At 44.8% G+C, this 20,811-nt stretch overlaps 2 long non-coding RNA genes across 2 annotated transcripts; both read left to right on the forward strand.

Annotated features, from left to right (window-relative positions):
• The first annotated feature begins 1,207 nt into the window (after positions 1-1,207).
• On the forward strand, positions 1,208-3,087 carry LOC133269934 (uncharacterized). Its single transcript, XR_009743612.1, has 3 exons — positions 1,208-1,290; positions 1,380-1,471; positions 2,946-3,087. It is a non-coding gene; the product is annotated as an uncharacterized LOC133269934 (long non-coding RNA).
• Positions 3,088-15,624: 12,537 nt separating this feature from the next.
• On the forward strand, positions 15,625-19,374 carry LOC133269930 (uncharacterized). Its single transcript, XR_009743606.1, has 4 exons — positions 15,625-16,103; positions 16,642-16,733; positions 17,009-17,161; positions 18,970-19,374. It is a non-coding gene; the product is annotated as an uncharacterized LOC133269930 (long non-coding RNA).
• The last annotated feature ends 1,437 nt before the right edge of the window (positions 19,375-20,811 follow it).

Below are 20,811 nucleotides of genomic sequence, written 5' to 3' on the forward strand. Positions count from 1 at the left end.
TGCCGCTTGACTGTGCCTGGACGCCAGGCACTCGCTCACCAAAGCTGCTTTGCCGCTGTGCTCTTCAGCTGCACAGAGGGGAGAACATAAAACGAAAGGCTCGTCGGTCGACACAAGGACACGGACAGAGATCGCTCACTCTTTTCTCTCAGTTTATTGCCAATCGCAGCCGAGCAGGGGCATGAAAAAATAAAAGTCAAATTTCTCAACACCACCTCCTCACCAGTCCCTTCTCCCCTGTTGTCATTGGCCCTGTTGGACACATGGGAAGCTTCCAGCAGCTGCTCCCTGTAGCCCCCAGCTACCACATCTTTGCCACACAAACCCAGGGCAGAATCGGTTCTTCCTGACCAGCCCTGCTTCTGTGCCTCATGTAGGCCCAGCTGCGCAACTACAGAGCCTCTGTGGATAGCCCCTGGGCTATCCAGCCCCTGGGCTGCTTCTGCCCACTGATGGCTCCTTACTCATGGCCCTCATCTGCTTTCCTGAATTCTCCTTCCCCTGTGTGCCCCAGTCAGTCCTGCCTTGGCACACTAATGTCATACAGCACCGCTGTGCTCTGCTGACCTGTCCTGTGAGTCTAGTCACCATGCACTGCTGGGTTGGGTTCTTGTGGAGTTTGTTGGGTTTTTTTACTTTGTGATTTTCTATTTGTTTGTTTTCCCTAAATTCCCCGTTTTAATAAAAAAGTGCTCATAGGTGTTCATTTCCAAGTCACAGATGTCTCTCACTGCTGTGGATTTGACCCCACGAACTGGAGATAACAGCATGCCTTCACTGATTTCCAGGACCAAAATTTAATTTCCGCCCCCCCCCCCCCAAATATTTTGTTTGTTCAGAGGCAGCCTGGGACCTGAATGGGAACAGCAGTTTTTGTTAGGGATCCATGTGTCCGTTGCTCTTTCTGCTGTGGCAGATGTGGACATCGTAGAAACAAGAAAAAACAAGGAACGCCAGCAATGTAAGCAGTTAACACCTAGCACCCTACTACATTTTACAGTAAAGAAACACCAGAATGGGAGACTCTGAGAGACGGTCCCGTTTTCCATACTTTACTCTGAAGCAACAAGAGAAAGGAAGATGTTCAAGCTGGACAGGCCACATGGAACCATCGTGCTGATGTCACCAGCAGGAGGAGCCGTTGGCAACCGTGGAAACGGAACACTCTACACCGGACAGCAGCTGCCTCCTTCAGCTCAGGATGCCTGAAGGTACCACATCCTTCCTCGAAGCCTATTGCTTTGTGGAGTTTTGTTTCAAAAAAACCCCAGCAGAGCTAATATTCTCAAGGTCCAGATTTTGAAACAAAGCTACTGATTTTAGGATAAGATTACGGTTTGCCAGAATGTAAAAGCTTTCATGTTTTCATGTCTGTTCAGAGAGTATTGAGAGAAAAGGACAGGTAGAAGAGGTGAAGATAGCAGCAGCAGAGAATGAACTCAATTTCCATTTTCATTCCCCCTATGCACAGGTAAATACTTTAGATTTTAGAGTGGTTTGTATCCTTGATTTTCTTGATATCTCCATGTTGAAAGGGAGGACCATTATGTAAACTTTCAAGTTGCTATGGCATCTTCTCTGTGTCACAGCAGCACCTGTAAATCAAAATACATAATTTTCAGAGGTGTCGAGAAGAGCTAAAGGTAATCTAAACTATATACAATTTCAACAGCGCACAGGCAATCAAAGAACATAGAAGTTGGAAATCACACCTATAGACCACTCATCACTTTCTTACTGAGTCAACATAATACTAATTCTGAACAAATAGACCACGTTTATAATTTCTTTTTGGAGCAACTTCCTGAATTACTGTAAAATCTCTTGTTTAAAACAAAGCTCTTCAGAAAGGGATTGTCCTCAAAAAAATTACTTAAATTCCACTGAGTGAAAATCAGGGTGGCCATATGGACACTTGGTTATTGTCCACATTTCATCACTGGGGGATGATTAATTGTCACTAATGGCTGGGAAATTGGCTTTGGCTCCTGACCCCAGAGATTCTCCAGGTATAGGCCAGTTCTCCTGACTACAGTCCAGACGTGGCCTCTTTTCTTTCTAAATGTCTGGCACTGGGTGAAACCGACCTTCAAATACTCTAATATTTTAAAGCGTGTCTTTGTTGCCTTTAAAAACTCACACACAAACTCACTGAGAAACAACAGGTCACCTGGCGTGTATAGCTCTCAGCCTGGATGCGGTTTGTATCCAGGATAGAAACATGAGTTTGCATTTGTCACTGTGACACTGTTATACATGGACTACTGCATCATCTTCCCCATTTATTAAAACCAAAATCTTTTAAAAGAGCAGAGTCACCTTTATGACAGCCACGGGGGTATGGGAAACCAGTGTGAATCTCCAGAAATTTGTTTTCTTCGGGTGCAGATTCTGTCAGTGTGGAAAACCTCTTGGATGCGGTACTGTGCGCCCACTATGAAAATGGAGATAGTTGCATCTGTTCAGTGGATTTAGAGATACGGAAATGCAGGTGGAAAGGAGCAAGTCCCTTCAAAACACATGTTTAAGTCTGAAAACAAAAGTGACTTTCTGCAGCCGAGCTGATGTTTCCAATGGGAACTGGAAAAAAAAAAAAAAAGATTTTTTTCCAGATTTTTAAGTCCAAGTGTGACAGGTCTGTGCAAGGATTACAAGTTCCCAAATGTCTAGGCTTTTGTTTCTTGTCAGGAATCTTTGTGGGGTTTGTTTTTTACTTCTCATTTTCCCACAGACCCATGTACTCGTAATAGTAAGAGAGTAATTGTGTGAGATTTGCCACATGTACGGCAGATTTTATTCAAGATCTCTTTAAATGTTCTGAAATATCAGAATACACTCCCACCAAGTCTTACTTGTATGTGCACAGTAGTTACATCATGTACTGATCCATTAAGTCCATTTTTACTAGTTCATTTACAGTATCTGAAAACTGTTCCCTCCTGCAGCAGAAGTTAAAGAACATTGCCTGCTTGTGGGAAAGACAACCCTCAGGCTGTGTGAGGATCAACTGTGCCTTCCATCACAGCAAACCTCGTTATATCAATGGACTTTTTCTGCCACCTACTAACAGTGAGTAAAAATATTTTCTCAACAGATTTTTCATTAGAATTCAGAAAATATCCTTCTACTCTTGTTCTATTGTATAATAAGGGCAAGAAACGTACCATGCCAAGACAGTCAGGCATGATCTGCTATAGCGAGATACTGAAGTCATGGAATGCTTTGGCATTGGAATGCTTTGGCATTGGAATGTTGTTGCAGGAATTTTGCCTATCATGTTACAAATTGTCATAGCTACCAGTGGTATGAAAGATGAAGTCATGAACGGTAGCTTAGATTGCTGAGATCCACAGAGCAGGAATGATTTTTCCTTGGGTATTTGGTAGATTATATCTCTCTAGTACCGATCCTGCTCTTTTCTGCAGATGCGCTATTGCCACAGGCTGACCAAGAAGTGATTCTGCCTCCAGCCCAGTGTCAAGGCTCACACACACGTCCAGGGAATATTGTAATACCAATTCACTCTCCACTGATTATAAACCTCAACGATGAAGAGGATGATGAAGAAGATGATGAAGAGGACAATGAAGAGAACTGTAAGCAAGTTTTTTCTATCCTTTACAAGCAAGTAGAAGGTATTTTGTAAAACATTATAGTGTACTTCTCACTCAACTGATTCATTAGAATGAGCATTATTTGCATAAAAGAGTGGTTGACAAGTTGCTAAAAGAGTTTCCAGCAAATCTCCAAATTATCAGACCTGACAGTCACCAGCTGCGAGTGAGGCATCATTTTCTAATTCCTGTGAAATGCCCAGCTGTATGTTTCAACAGTGGTATAACTCACATTCCTCTTTCTCATTAACTAGACTTTAAAAAGTGATCCCCAATTCAGATAATTTGTGAATTCAACTTAAATAATCTCCTCAACTGATTTCCTCAACTCCATAGGCAGTCTCATTACAAAACATTATTCTGACGTCTAGCAAACACAATGCATACCAAGCTCTTTCCTAGCTTACCTGAATGTGTATGTTTATATACTTAGGTCCTTAGGTTTTAAAACTTATTAAATGCGGTTGAACCATTCAGTGAATCTCATTTAGAGATGGCAGATCCATAGGGAAGAGATGAACTGCACATTCCCGGTGAGTGAAAGGAGAGAACAACCTGCTCTAAGACACACACTGCAGAAGTTAAAGTACTAATAATTTTAAGTCAACACATGTTATCTTCTTACAAGGCTTGTAACTGCAATTCCCTTGCCCTTGGAAGTACCTAATGTGAAGGAATGATTTCCCTGTCCGGAAGCAGAGGTTGTAATTGGGATGGAAATAAAAAGGAAAACTAAAAGCCAAAAACCATAACCAAGTGAAATTCATTATGTATTTGACTGTTAAGAATTGTTGAAGGTCTTTGTCTAGCTATCCCCTGATCTTTTAAAAATATTTCCCACAGATGTTACTGACTGTGTGCCTAAGACTGCTGAGGATATCGAAGAGGAAAGAGCAATAAAGGAAATATGCTATAAATCTGGTAAGTACGAAAGGAGTTGTCACGCTTTTCTGAGCAGCCATGCTGCACACACAGTAATCTTTGGGGTATTTTTCCCTCTTGATAATGTTCAGGAGAGTTTTACGGGATTCAGCAGCCTGGCCAACGGCAGTCACCTAACCCTGTGTCACCGTCCCAGGAAACTGAGCTACGGCCCTCGGAAGCTACCCAGTGGGACTTGCAGAAAGCCAAGTACTTTTCATCGCCTCGGACAATGGGTACCACTTTTGGAATTACTCTTACAAGGAGAAACTAGGACACAGTTTGCCCCTCCTCTCCACTTTTTGAACTCAGGACAGTCCTAAGGCGTTTGCAAATATCATAAAAATACTTAGTTTTTCTTCTTATTTGTGTGTATGGGTATCACACAGGTGGTGACTACCTGCATCAATTGTCACTGGAAAAGGTGAAAATGGACTGCATATTAACCCCAGGAGTACTTTCCTCGGGTACACAACATCAGTTTTTTGTGTAATTCTTCTTCAAAATCACAATTTATGTACTCTAACCATTCTAATGTTAAGAACTGGTTTCAATTTCTCTAGCAGGCTCTCTCTTGTAAACAGGGACAAGATTCCCTATTTACACTCTGATAGGGCTATTTATTGCACCGTGAGGATGCCAAAGAACGGTAAAAAACAGCTTTCTCAGAGGCATTTTGAACTCTCTGCTGAACCTCTCTGGTGTCTAGAGGATGAGATGTAGTGGTATATTTCAAGAAAAGGACAGATATGTTTCCCCAAAGCTTTTTTTCAGCCAAGTTCTCTGAGGCTTTAGGTTCTGTGATAACAGGCACCTTGAAAATGCCATCAATTTAATGAGGCAGAATTCATACGTATCATACATGAAGAGTGAATCTAAAGGAATGATTTCCCTGTCCAGAAGCAGAGGTTGTAATTGGGAAGGAAATAAAAAGGAAAACTAAGAGCCAAAAAGCGTAACCAAGTGTAATTCATTATGTATTTGACTGTTAAGAATTGTTGAAGGTCTTTGTCTATCTATCTCCTAATCTTTTAAAACTATTTCCCACAGGTGTTTCTCACTGGGTGGATAAGACTGCTGAGGATATCAAAGAGGAAAGAGCAATAAAGGAAATATGCTATAAATCTGGTAAGTACGAAAGGAGTTCTCACGCTTTTCTGAGCAGCCATGCTGCACACACAGTAAACTTAGGGGTATTTTTCCCTCCTGATAATGTTCAGGAGAGTTTTACGGGATTCAGCAGCCTGACCAACAGCAGTCACCTAACCCTGTGTCACCGTCTCAGGAAAATGAGCTACGGCTCTTTTGATTTTTCTTCACAATCTAGATTTATGTAGTGTAGTTTGAAGCATCCTAAGATTCTTTTCACTGTATAGTATTGACTGACCAATTTTGCAGTCCTAAATTATTCCACAGAATTTGGCAGATTCTTGGTTTTCTCCTTTCTACATTTAAAATGCATCTTGTTAGAATAGTTTCGATGATTTTTTTCCGGCACATGTTTATATATGTTTAGAGTACAGATGAGAGAAACAGTAAGAAATATCTGGGTTTAAGGCACATCCTTATTTTTCATAAGATACATTCTGAGGAAAGCATAGACAGATTTACCCAAAGCATTTCTTTGAGTTCTCCGAGGCATTAAGTTCTGTGATGACAGGCAGCTTGAAAATACCATCAATTTGGTCAGGTAGGATTCATAACTACCATTCATGGGAAGTGGGAAGCTGAAGAACAAGCAGGTAACTTGGAGCTGGTTCTTTCCTTTGGAGCCAGTGCCTTCTTTACTCTGTGTACAACGGTATTTTCTTGGAGGGCATGAGTGTTATAGCTCAGGTAGTGGAGTTACTCCAGGCAGGATCCAAAGAACAGCCGAAAGAGAGAGAAGAATATAAAAAGGGAGTTGGAAGGCAACTGCACTGAACTCATGACAAGCTCCCAGAGGTGGGAGGAAGCGAATGGCAGTGCCCTTCCCAGTGCTTAAACACCAGCAGCTGAAACATTGTTTCTGATGCTTTCACAGGTGAAAGCAATACAATTCCTGCAGAATTGAGCAACACAAGTAGAGGAGGAGGAGGGAGTACGGGAAGGAGAGTACCAAAAGCGAGTATTTCCAGAACTGGTTGCAGATCCTTTGAAAATGGAGGTAAGATACTTGAGCGTGGAGTCCTTACAGCTAAACATTACCTCATGAATGACATAACTGTCTATATTTGGATTGGGCTATCCACAATGAATACTTTCTTAATCTTGTCTTCCAGCCTTCAGTCTCCTGCAGTATGTCAAATTTTCAGTAATAGCACAACAGTATGGTTTGTTTTTTCACTTTTAGAAAGCCACACTGCAGAACCTAATGCACAACCCAGTTACCAACCAAAGGGTCACTGTAAGGATGGTGAAAACGATTCTCTTCCTAATGTGAGAGAACCTGGAAGAAAGCCTCATTCCCATTCTTCAGAGCCACGAAGATCAGCGTATGTAGTCTACCGAACTGTCACAGTCACCCAAGAACCCAAGTTTAGCCGACCTAGAGGTGGGTTCCTGCTTAAATGGAAGATTCTTAAAATGCCTCTAATATACCTGCCTGTATTGTGCTGTGGTCGATTGTGTCCCTGCAGGTAGAATACGTGATTTATGCCTGAAGACAGGTAAGAGCAAATTTGATGTAGCGTAACTTTCATACCTAGATTGCAGCAGTACTCACAGACAGAAATGCAATGCTTTATAAAGCTCTGCAATTAGTCAGACAGAATATTCATCAACAGTAATTAACCACCTTCAAAGCAGGAATTCTTTTCTCTGCCCAACAGAGAGGGACGACTGCAATGATGTGCTGTCGTGGTTTAAACCCAGTCAGGTAACTTGTTCACTCACTCCCAGTGAGTGGTGCCAAGCTGACAACAATCAAGGTCCGTGTTCGTCTCCCCCCCCCTCCCTGCACCGGGCTCTCCCCTTCCCCGCTCCCGGAGGAACGGGGAGGAGGATCGAGAGAGTGCAACTCCTACGGGTTGAGACAAGAACAGTCCAGCAACAAATCACCACCGCTACTATCAGCTAAAACAATGATAAGGGAAAATAACAAGGGAAGAGAATACGATACCACCGGCCAAGAAAACGAGTTCCACCCGGAAGCTCCTGTCCTTCCGGGTAACTCCCAGTTACCCCCCACCCCGGGCATGACGTGCCGTGGTATGGAATACCTCCCCGGCTAGCCCGGGTCAGGCGCCCCGTCTCTGCTTCCTCACAGCTTCCCCTCCTCCCTGGCAGAGCATGAGCCTCACAGAGTCCTTGGTCAGGGTAAACATCACTTAGCAACAACCGAAAACATCGGCTTCACCAACGCTGTTCTCAAAACTAGAAGTCAAAACACAGCACTGCATCAGCTAACACAAAGGAAAAAACATGACTGCTACTGCTGAACCCAGGACATTATCCACCCCTTATTCCATACCATTCACGTCGTGCTCAGATCCCACATTTTCAATACACCATCGCTCTCCCACATATATACATCCATATACATACAGACCAAGAGGAAAAAAAAAATCATTTTCTTAGTGCATGGACCAATCCCTATAATGCTGCCGAGTCCATTCGGTCCATGATGTTCCAAGTTCATTCTCTGTTGGGATGATGGCTGGAGGGAAGTCAGGGCCAGTCGCTGGTGACCTGGAGACATCTAGTTGATGGGCTATAAAAGCATTACACAGCAGGCAACAGCATACAATTGAGTTCACTGGCTGTTTTCCCCTAAAATCAAATCCCCTTGAGGTATACATCGGACTTCCCCATCTTCCCGCATTACCCACCAAGTATATCCAGGTCCCTGAGCAAAAGCAATCCCACGAGTGGGTTTGCCTTTACCTGAAGCAGGAATAACCCAGACTGTCTTCCCCAGCAAATTCTTCATATGCACCACGGGAACTTTGTCCCCCTCTACAATATGTAAAAGTTCTGACTGGGCTGGGCCGGCCCTGTTGGCAGATCCTCTGGTGTTGACCAACCAGGTGGCCTTTGGTAAATGTGTATCCCAATGCTTGAAAGTTCCCCCACCCATCGCTCTCAGTGTAGTTTTTAACAGCCCATTGTACCGTTCGATTTTCCCAGAGGCTGGTGCATGGTAGGGGATGTGATATACCCACTCAATGCCATGCTCTTTGGCCCAAATATCTATAAGGTTATTCCGGAAATGAGTCCCATTGTCTGACTCAATTCTCTCTGGGGTGCCGTGTCGCCACAAAATCTGTTTCTCAAGGCCCAGGATGGTGTTCCGGGCAGTGGCATGGGGCACAGCGTATGTTTCCAGCCACCCGGTGGTTGCTTCCACCATGGTAAGCACATGGCGCTTGCCTTGGCGGGTTGGTGGCAGTGTGATATAGTCAATCTGCCAGGCCTCCCCATATTTATACTTCAACCATCGTCCTCCATACCAAAGAGGCTTTAACCGCTTGGCTTGTTTAATTGCAGCACATGTTTCACACTCATGAATAACCTGGGCAATAGTGTCCATTGTTAAGTCCACCCCTCGGTCACGGGCCCATCTATATGTTGCATCTCTGCCTTGATGGCCTGAAGTGTCATGGGCCCACCGGGCCAAAAATAATTCACCTTTATGTTGCCAATCTAAGTCCATCTGAGCCACTTCAATCTGAGCCGCTTTATCCACTTGTTGGTTGTTCTGGTGTTCCTCAGTGGCCCGACTCTTGGGTACATGGGCATCTACATGACGTACCTTCACCACCAGGTTCTGCACCCGGGCAGCAATATCTTTCCACAGTGCAGCAGCCCAGATGGGTTTACCTCTGCGTTGCCAGTTGCTCTGCTTCCATTGCTTCAACCACCCCCACAGGGCATTTGCCACCATCCATGAGTCAGTATAGAGATAAAGTACTGGCCACTTTTCTCGTTCAGCAATGTCCAGGGCCAGCTGGATGGCTTTCACCTCGGCAAATTGACTCGATTCACCCTCTCCTTCAGCAGTTTCTGCAACTTGTCGTCCAGGACTCCATACAGCTGCCTTCCATCTCCGATGCTTTCCCACAATACGGCAAGAGCCATCAGTAAACAAGGCATACTGCTTTTCACTTTCTGACAGTTTATTATATGGTGGGGCCTCTTCAGCACGCACCACCTCCTCCTCTGGTGACATTCCGAAATCTTTGCCCTCTGGCCAGTCCATGATGACTTCTAGAATGCCTGGACGACTGGGATTTCCTATTCGAGTTCGTTGTGTAATTAGTGCAGCCCATTTACTCCATGTAGCATCAGTTACATGATGTGTAGAGGAGACCCTGCCTTTGAACATCCAGCCCAGCACGGGCAGCCGGGGTGCCAGGAGGAGCTGTGCTTCAGTGCCAATCACTTCCGAAGCGGCTCGAACCCCTTCATAGGCTGCCAGTATCTCTTTCTCAGTTGGGGTATAGCTGGCCTCAGATCCTTTGTATCCCCGACTCCAAAAGCCGAGGGGTCGACCTCGAGTCTCCCCTGGAGCTTTCTGCCAGAGGCTCCAGGTAGGACCGTTCTCCCCAGCTGCAGTGTACAGCACATTTTTTACATCTGGTCCGGTTCGGACTGGTCCAAGGGCTACTGCATGAACTATCTCGCGTTTAATTTGCTCAAAGGCTTGTTGCTGCTCAGGGCCCCATTTAAAATCATTCTTCTTCCGGGTCACATGATAGAGAGGGCTTACAATCGAACTGTAATTTGGGATGTGCATTCTCCAGAACCCCACTGCACCCAAGAAAGCTTGCGTTTCTTTCTTATTAGTTGGTGGAGACATTGCTGTTATCTTGTTGATCACATCTGTGGGGATCTGTCTACGTCCATCTTGCCATTTTATTCCCAAAAATTGTATCTCCTGTGCAGGTCCCTTGACCTTACTCCGTTTTATGGCAAAACCGGCTTTCAGCAGGATTTGGATTATTTTCCTCCCTTTCTCAAAGACTTCTTCCGCTGTATCGCCCCACACAATAATGTCATCAATGTATTGCAGGTGTTCTGGAGCTTGCCCCTGTTCCAGTGCAGTCTGGATCAGTCCATGGCAAATGGTAGGGCTGTGTTTCCACCCCTGGGGCAGTCGGTTCCAAGTGAACTGGACACCCCTCCAAGTAAAAGCAAACTGTGGCCTGCACTCTGCTGCCAAAGGAATGGAGAAAAATGCATTGGCAATATCAATCGTGGCATACCACTTGGCTGCTTTTGACTCTAGCTCATACTGAAGTTCTAGCATGTCCGGTACGGCAGCACTCAATGGTGGTGTGACTTCATTCAGGCCACGATAGTCTACTGTTAGTCTCCATTCTCCATTAGACTTTCGCACTGGCCATATGGGGCTATTGAAGGGTGAGCGGGTCCTGCTGATCACCCCCTGACTCTCCAGTCTACGGATCAGCTGATGGATGGGAATCAGGGAGTCTCGGTTGGTGTGATATTGCCGCCGGTGCACTGTTGTGGTCGCAATTGGCACTTGTTGTTCTTCAACTTTCAGCAACCCCACAGCAGAGGGATCTTCTGAGAGACCAGGCAAGGTGGACAGCTGCTCAATTTCCTCAGTCTCCAAAGCAGCAATACCAAAAGCCCACCGGTACCCTTTTGGGTCTTTGAAGTACCCTCTCTTGAGGTAGTCTATGCCGAGGATGCATGGAGCCTCTGGACCAGTCACAATAGGGTGCTTTTGCCACTCCCTCCCAGTCAGGCTGATTTCAGCCTCCAGCAGAGTCAACTCTTGGGATCCTCCTGTTACTCCAGAAATATAGATGGGTTCCACCCCTTGACAGCTTGATGGCATCAGGGTACACTGTGCACCGGTATCTACTAGAGCCTTATACTTCTGTGGGACTGATGTGCCAGGCCATCTGATCCACACAGTCCAGTAAATCCGATTGTCCCCTACCTCCACCTGGCTGGAGGCAGGGCCCCTCTAATGGTCGTCACAGCATTGGACACTTAAGTCGTGTTGAAAGGGATTATTCTTCGTTATCACAGGAGCTGGAGTAAAATCAGCTCTTCCACTCCATCTGGGAAACTGCTCACCAGAAACTGAAGCCGTAGCTCTCATGGGACGATCAGTCTTGGCCCTTGCTCCCCTCTTCAGTTCACTCACCCGTTCCTCCAAAGCTGAAGTAGGTTTTCCATCCCACTTTGTCATGTCTTCTCCGTGATCCAGCAGGTAAAACCATAGGGTACCCCGTGGCGTATACCTTCTGTATCTCCTCTCTTGAACAATAGGACGTCTTTTGTTAATAGCTGAGACGCGTGTTGGTACACGTGAGGAGCTGGATAAATCAGATACATCGTCCCTCAATTTGTCGAGGTCCTGGGACAGTTTTTTCACAGCTGAGATGATGGAAGGAGTGAGATTGTCTTCGAACTCTCGGAGTTTATGAACCATTTCATCCACTGTTAGTGGTACTATGTCATTCCAGGTCACTGTTGCCAATGAATGGGCATATGATGACGGTGCATTCCGTGTAAGTTTTCGCCACATGGGTCGTGTACATTCAACTTCATCTGGATCTATAGGTGTATCCCCGTTATTCGGCTTGATGTGATAGATCATCTCTACGATGGCCGATTCCCTCAGAGACTGGATGCCTTTGTCTATAGTAGTCCACTTGGCCGAACGACTCGTAACATCGTCCTTGTACGGAAACCTTTCTTTCACAGCTGCCAAGAGCCTCCTCCAAAGGCTGAGGGACTTTTTCTCTCTTGCAATTGCTTTGTCAATTCCCCCTTCTCTAGCAAGTGATCCCAGCTGCTTGGCTTCTGTACCTTCTAGTTCGTGACCATCGGCCCCATTGTCCCAGCATCGGAGTAACCAGGTGATGATGTGCTCCCCTGGTTGACGGGTAAAATCTTTTCGCATATTCCGCAGCTCGGTTGAGGTCCGAGGTCGAGAAGTTACCTCTTCTTCTTCTTCTTCGTCATGTGAGGATGACTCCTGATCAGATTCTGGACCGGGTGGTGAATTCATTGGTTCTTCATCTCGCTTCACCCTTTTTGCCTCCTTTTTGCTTGTTCTCTTGCGTACAGGGGCAACCGATATTGGTACGAATTGGTCCTCTGGTTTGGCTGCAGTGATTATCACTGTGGTTTGAGTAGCGACTGTACTTGTTGCTGGGGGTGGTGTAGCTACCGTGCTTGGAGCTGGGGTAACCGCGCTGTCTGTTGCAGTTGAAGTTTGAGCAGCTGCTGTACTTGCCACTGGGGTAGCTGCGCAGTTCATTGCAGCCAAAGTTTGAGTAGCGACTGTCGCTTTGCCCTCAAATCCGCCGACATTCTTTTCCTTTTGAAGGTGCTGAATAGTGTTGAACAAGGCCCTGTAAGCATAGGCCAAGCCCCAGCACGTTGCCGTGATTTGTCCATCTCTGGTATGGCCAGAATGACCACACACCTCATTTAAGTGTTTTACTAATTCTTCTGGATTTTGCAGTTGTTCGGTAGTGAAATTCCAAAATACTGGGGGGGCCCACTGACCTAGATACTTGCCCATACTATCCCACACACCCTGCCACTCATGGCTGTCCAGCCTCAGGGAAAATCTCTCGGTCCTCCTACATCGTCTTTTGACCCCAGACAAGACCCAAACCTGAATCTGCTTAACTCTTGAAATCAGTAGTGGGCAAAACACACTCTGTATGCGTGTTAGCATGGTGATTCCCATCACCATCAGCAAACAAGTCTCAAGAGCATTAAAAGGCCATTTAAAAAATTCGAAACTCTCAAATGTAAATGGTCTGGGGGGACGACTAGGAGGGTAAAAGGATGTCTCCTTCACAGGTTGAGCACCTGAGAAGGAGAAAAAAGATGTGTAATTGCTAAGCACCTCCATCATATACCTCCCAAAGTATAAAGGTGGTGACCACACTGGGAACATAAGCCAGATCAGTTTCATGATCAATGATTCTATTGTATTACAAGTCATTACCATAAAGTACAATGGGATAAAAACCTTAGCCCAAGCCCCACACTTGAAAAACACTAATACAGCCAATACCGGATGGACGTAAGATATGGTATACTGAAACTGTGAGATCAAGAGGAAAAACCTTGAGAGCCAATAAATCAGCATTGTGACGAGTGACTATCAATCCAGTCAGATCTGTTCTTATCTCAACCCCTCGTGCCCCACGTTGGGCGCCAAAAAGAACTGTCGTGGTTTAAACCCAGTCAGGTAACTTGTTCACTCACTCCCAGTGAGTGGTGCCAAGCTGACAACAATCAAGGTCCGTGTTCGTCTCCCCCCCCCTCCCTGCACCGGGCTCTCCCCTTCCCCGCTCCCGGAGGAACGGGGAGGAGGATCGAGAGAGTGCAACTCCTACGGGTTGAGACAAGAACAGTCCAGCAACAAATCACCACCGCTACTATCAGCTAAAACAATGATAAGGGAAAATAACAAGGGAAGAGAATACGATACCACCGGCCAAGAAAACGAGTTCCACCCGGAAGCTCCTGTCCTTCCGGGTAACTCCCAGTTACCCCCCACCCCGGGCATGACGTGCCGTGGTATGGAATACCTCCCCGGCTAGCCCGGGTCAGGCGCCCCGTCTCTGCTTCCTCACAGCTTCCCCTCCTCCCTGGCAGAGCATGAGCCTCACAGAGTCCTTGGTCAGGGTAAACATCACTTAGCAACAACCGAAAACATCGGCTTCACCAACGCTGTTCTCAAAACTAGAAGTCAAAACACAGCACTGCATCAGCTAACACAAAGGAAAAAAAACATGACTGCTACTGCTGAACCCAGGACATGTGCTGATATGTATGAATATACCAATCCACATTCATTAATGTGTTTTTCATTCTTTTGAAATATGTATTAAAGCTTGGAATAGCACCTTTAACTTCTCAATTAAGTATGGTGGATTTACAATTATGTTATTCAGGATTTTTTTTTCATCTTGAATAAAAAAGGATTAGATCTTACTCAAACTGCTCTTCATTCAAATGCAGTGTAAATTTTTATGATTATTGTATTTTCACTTTTTTTTTCTGTTGGACAGAGCACAATTTCATTCTTCCTGCATTCATACAGGATGATATTTTCTTTTGTCTTTGTCCTCTTGATAATATGTACTATTCTCACATTTGACAGGAGCCTACAGGTGGGATACTGAGACTTCTTTTGTTCTTCTTGGATATCTGGTTTGGATGTAACCATAACTGTATGACCTTTGCTTTATTTTTAACTTGCTAATAGAACCTCAAAAATCTAATACATCATTTGGGGTTTATATGACTTTCTCCTTTTCCTGACCGTATCTGGACTTGTGAAAATCATTCAACACTGTCCCACGCGACATCCTTGTCTCTAAACTGGAGAGACATACATTTAATGGATGGACCACCCGGTGGATAAAGAATTGGCTGGATGGCTGCACACAGAGAGTTGTGGTCAAGGGCTCAACATGCAACTGGAGACCAGTAATAAGTGGTGTCCCTCAGGGGTTGGTGTTAGGACTGATCCCTGTTCAACATCTTTGTCGGCGACATGGACAGTGTCCATGTTTGCCAACGACGCTAAGTTATGTGGTTTGGTTGATAAGCTGGAGGGAAGGGGTGCCATCCAGGGGGAGTTGTGGGCCAATGCCAACCTCATGAAGTTCAACATAGCAAAGTGCAAGGTTGCTGGGTCAGGGCAATCCCAGGCACAGCTACAGGTTGGGCAGTGAAGTGATTCAGAGCAGCCCTGCGGAGAAGGACTTTGGGGTATTAGCTGAAAATGAGCCAGAAGTGTGCGCTCGCAGTCCAGAAAGCCAACTGTATCCTGGGCTGCATCAAAAGGACCGTGACCAGCAGGTCAAAGGAGGAGATCCTGCCCCTCTACTCTGCTCTTGTGAGACCCCACTCGGAGTATTGTGTGCAGTTCTGGTGTTCTCAACATAAAAAGGACATGGGATTTTTGGAACAAGTCCAGAGGAGGGCCACAGCGATGACAAGGAGCCTTGAGCCATATGAAGACAGGCTGAAAAAAAAACTGCAGCTGTTCAGCCTGGAGAAGAGTCGGCTTCATAAAGACCTCATAGCAGCCTTCCAGTATATGAAGGGGGCTGTGGTGGTTTAAGCCCAGCCAGTTCTAAGTTGCTGGCTGGGCTTAAACCACAACTGGGGCCTACAAAGATACCAGAGAGGGACTTTTCATCAGGGATGGTAGCAATAGGACAATGTTTTTAAACTTAAAATGTTAAGGTTAGATTTAAGGAACTAGTTCTTTACTATGAGGGTCATGAGGCACTGGAACAGGTTGCCTAATTAGTGGTAAATGCTCCATTCCTGGCAGAGTTCAAGGCCAGGCTGGACAGAGCCTTGGGTGACATGGTCTAGTGTGAGGAGACCCTACCTGCGGCAGAGGGGTTGGAACTAGATGACCTTTGAGGTCCTTTCTAACTCTAACCATTCTGTGATTATATGATTCTATGTTTATATGATTTTTGTTATACCAACAATTACCATTTTTGCTACTGTTTTTTGGTTTTTTTTCAGCAGTTCCCGAGCCATCTGTTCGGAAATGCTCCAAAGGAAAGAATGAGCCTGCCAAAAATAGGAAATTTTGGACACAAACGGACATCTACGGTAATACTGCAGCGTTGGGTGTAAACTGAAAATTTCAGTTTTAGTACGGAATTAATAATGTGAATTAATGCGATTAGTCTGGAACTAAGAGAAAACAAGGGTACTTACACATAACGTTGCCTTGCATCTAAGTACATTCACAAGCAGGGATAAAACAGGAGGACCGGATTATGCATTAGTTTCCTCTAAAAGCAGCTGATGCCTTCTGGAAGATTTTCAGTATAGGAACATGCACTTGGTTAAAGTCCAGAATGACCGTGGCAGAGTTGCCTCGCTTGGGAGGTCCTGTGAGCCTTATGGAAAGCCTGAAAGATTACAAAAAAAAATCTTTGAAGAGAGAACTAGAGAGAGAGAGAATCTGTACTTAATCCTAGCTTCTGTTTCAGAGGTGCTGCAGGACTCACCCGATGCACTCATGGGTACTTCAGCTAAAGTAATATTTGTAATAATGTAATATCTGATTCACCTGTCAGGCTAAGAGAGTCTTCCCAGAAAGTACATCTCAAGTGAGGAAACCATGTCTATGCTCTTCCTACAGACAAATACACTTCAGGATCCTATAATGCACCAACCTGGGGGAAAAGAAATCCACAGGCAAAAACATTCTCCAAGACTAAAACAACCATTCAGGTAACTGCTCGATAGAGATTTTGACCGCCTGGTCTCTCCCCACCTAGAAACCAAAATTCCAAAGTAACAACTTCCCCAACCAAATCCCAAAAGGTCCTACGCAATGCTGAGCAGTCTGGAAGAGCAGTTAAGAGTTGTGTTGATGTGCAGACCTGAAATTTGGCCTGTAGAACTAAGTGATTCCTAATTTTGTATAGTTTTACTGAAAGAGTGTATAATTTTACTGTATGAAATTATGCACAAAACCGTGTTCTGCGTATCTATTTTAACAACAGAGCCAAGAACACATGGAAGCGACCCAAAAAGGAAACCGATATGAAGACAGAAGGGAGATGAAACGAGTACTTGAATTCACAAGAACAGTCTAAACTGAAATAAGGGAATTCTCAACTGTAGTTCAAACGATCATAAAATTGTAAATTTCAAAAGTAAGATGTAGGGTACTCTCTGTAGTGTTTCAATACATTAGAAATTGTGGAAATTGTTTAACAATAATTTCACTATAATCCTAAATGTACGATACATTTACCTAATAAAAGTGAAGACGTATCATATTTTATTTTCATTATTTCCCTTGCTTGTATCAAGACTGTAATCACTTAATATAAATTACACAGAACTTTGACCACATTGAATTGACAAGCACAGTATTACACCTTCTTCAGCCTCATCCTTCAGCCTCAAAGCTCTTTGCAGAGAACTTGGCACCTCAAACCAACAAAACTTCTTCCTCTGTTATGCTATTAAAAGCAGGCCAGTGCAATGCGAGATGGCAAAGGCATCCTGGTGTTAAATACTTCCTATCTTAAAAACCAGGTCTGTCACCATTAATCTTAAAATGCAGCATCCATGAAGATTTCATGAAAAGGGAAATTTTCAGAGGACAGAGAAAACGGATTGATTTTCCAGAAACCTCCCTGCTTCTACCCTAGCAGTCACAGCCCTCTCTGGTATCCTTGCCTGTACTTTGTAAAGAAAACCCAGCATGTGCCAGTTTGAGATCTAATCCCCATCAGGTTCTTCTGTATAAAGAAACAACAACTGAGGAAGTACCACAGTTTAACCCCAGCCGGCAACTAAGCCCCACACAGCAGTTTGCTAACTCACTCATTCCCTCCTCCCTGGTGACTTGTAAGAAAGAAGCAGAAGGGCAACAGTGAGAAGACTCCTGTGTTCACATCAAAACAATTCAAAGGGGAATGCAAAGCTGCACACACAAGCAAAGCAAGGACATCACTCACCACTTCCCAGCAGCAGGCAGGTGTTCAGACATCTGCGGTGCTGGCTTCCCATGGGGTCACAACCTCCTTTGGGTATCCCCTGCTCCAGAGCGGGGTCCTTCATGGGCTGCAGGGGGACAGCCTGCCTCACCATGGTCTTCACCACAGTCTTCACATGGACTGCAAGGGAATCTCTGCTCCAGCAACTACTTCTTCACGGCAATTGGGGTCTGCAGATTTGCTGCACTCACAGATTCTCACCCCTCTCTTCAGGTGCATCACTGCAGGTTTTTGGTTGTTTTTTTTTCTCCTTTCTTAAACATGTTATCCCAGAGGCCCTGCCACTGTTGCTGGTATCTCCAAGTCACTGATGTCACTCACTGCTGAGGAATTGAGCCTATGTCAAATCTACAGCTTCATCTACCCCTCTAAATATTTGTTGTGGTTTAAGCCCAGCCGTAAATCAGACCATGCAGTCTCTGTCTCACTTCCCCCCTTCTCCCCTGACCCTGCTCCAGAAGGGACGGGGAGGAGAATCAAAAGAATGTAACTCCCACGGGCTGAGATAGGAGCAGTCCAGTAACTAAGGTATAACACAAACCACTACTGCTACCACCAATAATAATAATAATGACAAGGGAAATAAAGGAACAGAACACAACTGCCCACCACCCGCCGACCGATACCCAGCCCGACCCGAGCAGTGATCTAGACCTTCCGGGTAACTGCCCCCAGTTTTACAAACTGGGCATGACGTGCTGTGGTATGGAATACCTCTTTGGCTAGCTTGGGTCAGGTGTTCTGTCTCTGCTTCCTCCCAGCTTCCCTCCTCCCTGGCAGAGCATGAGACTCAGAAAGCCCTTGGTCAGACTAAACACTACTTAGCAAGAACTAAAAGCACTGGTGTTATCAGCGCTGCTCCCAGGCCGAAAGTCAAAACCACAGCACTGCACCAGCTACTAAGAAGGAGAAAAATGACTGCTACTGCTGAACACAGGACTATATATTTTGTTCAGAGGCAGCCTGGGGCCTGAATGGGATCAGAGCTGCTTGTTAGGGACATAAGCATCCACTGCTCTTTCTGCTGTAGCAGTAGACATCATGGAAGCAAGAAAAAACAATGAACCCCAGCAGTGTAAGCAGTTAACACACAGCACCTAAGAGCAGGAATCAGGTAATTTCTCAATTCACTAAAAGGAGTGAAGTAAGAAACGTGGAGCACAAGGACTTGCGTTAAAAGACGCTCAAAGAATAATGTTCATCTTTGTGCTCTCAAGACAACAGGTTCTACACAGGAAGAAGTTGGGTCTTATTTAAGCACCACAAGATGGGTTTGTTCCATTTTACATTAAAGAAACATGGGACGGGAGAATGGAAGACTCTTTGAGATCGTGTGATTTTCAATACTTTGATGAAACGAGATAAAGAAAGATGTTCAAGCTGGACAGGCCACATGGAACCATTATGATGATGTCAACAGCTAGACATTGGCAGCCATGGCAATGGAACATTCTATACTGCCTAGCAACTGGTAGAGAATGTGAACTCAAAAAGACTAAAGAAGCTACCATCTCCTTCGCACAAGTGAGAGGAGGGAAGCACAAGACGTGCAAATGGCCACAGGTGGAAATGACTGCAATATCTATATGACAATGGTTTTGAAATTAGACCAGATAGTCTCAACCTGGATTTGATTATCACAGGTCCCTCTTCACAAAATAAACCTAATGCTCTTTTCTGCAGATGTGCCATTGCCACAGGCTGACCAAGAAGTGATTCTGCCTCCAGCCCAGTGTCAAGGCTCACTCACACGTCCAGAGAATACTGTAATACCAATTCACCCTCCACTGATTATAAACCTCAACGATGAAGAGGATGATGAAGATGATGATGAAGAGGATGATGAAGAGAACTGTAAGCAAGTTTTTTCTACCCTTTACAAGCAAGTAGAATGGGGTTTGTAAAACATTACAGTGTACTTCACAGTCAACTGATTCATTAGAATAAGCACTATTTGCATAAAAGAGTGGTTGACAAGTTGCTAAAAGAGTTTCCAGCAAATCTCCAAATTATCAGACCTGACAGTCACCAGCTGCGAGTGAGGCATCATTTTCTAACTCCTGTGAAATGCCCAGCTGTATGTTTCAACAGTGGTATAACTCACATTCCTCTTTCTCATTAACTAGACTTTAAAGGGTGATCCCCAATTCAGATAATATGATCCACAATTCAGATGGCCATCGAATACTCTTCACAAGTCCTCATAATTCAGGGATGACGTTACAGGCTTAGGAGGTACTTCTTTTCCTGGAAACCAGCTTTCGAACACGGGCTGTACTCACTCATCAGTGAAGCTGATGGAAGTCACAGCTTTGTTTACAAAAGACAATTGTGTGAATTCAACTTATATAATCTGTTGTACCGATTTTCTCAACTCCGTAAGCAGTCTCATCACAGAACATTAGTCTGAAATCTAGCAGACAAAATGCATACCAAGCTCTTTCCTAGTTTACCTGAATGTGTATGTTTATATACTTAGGTCCTTAGGTTTTAAAAGTTTTTAAGTGTGGTTGAACCATTCAGTGAATTTCATTTAGAGATGGGAGATCCATAGGGAAGAGATGAACTGCACATTCCCGGTGAGTGAAAGCAGAGAACAACCTGCTCTAAGGCGCACACTGCACAAATTAAAATACTAATAATTTTAAGTCAACACATGTTATCTTCTTACAAGGCTTGTAACTGCAATTCCCTTGCCCTTGGAAGTACCTAATGTGAAGGAATGATTTCCCTGTCCGGAAGCAGAGGTTGTAATTGGGATGGAAATAAAAAGGAAAACTAAGAGCCAAAAAGCGTAA

Source organism: Pezoporus flaviventris, unplaced genomic scaffold (assembly GCF_033815535.1).
Source record: "Pezoporus flaviventris isolate CSIRO_AGI_PZ_B2104156 unplaced genomic scaffold, CSIRO_AGI_Pfla_v1 ptg000016l, whole genome shotgun sequence".
Taxonomy (NCBI): Eukaryota; Metazoa; Chordata; class Aves; order Psittaciformes; family Psittacidae; genus Pezoporus; species Pezoporus flaviventris.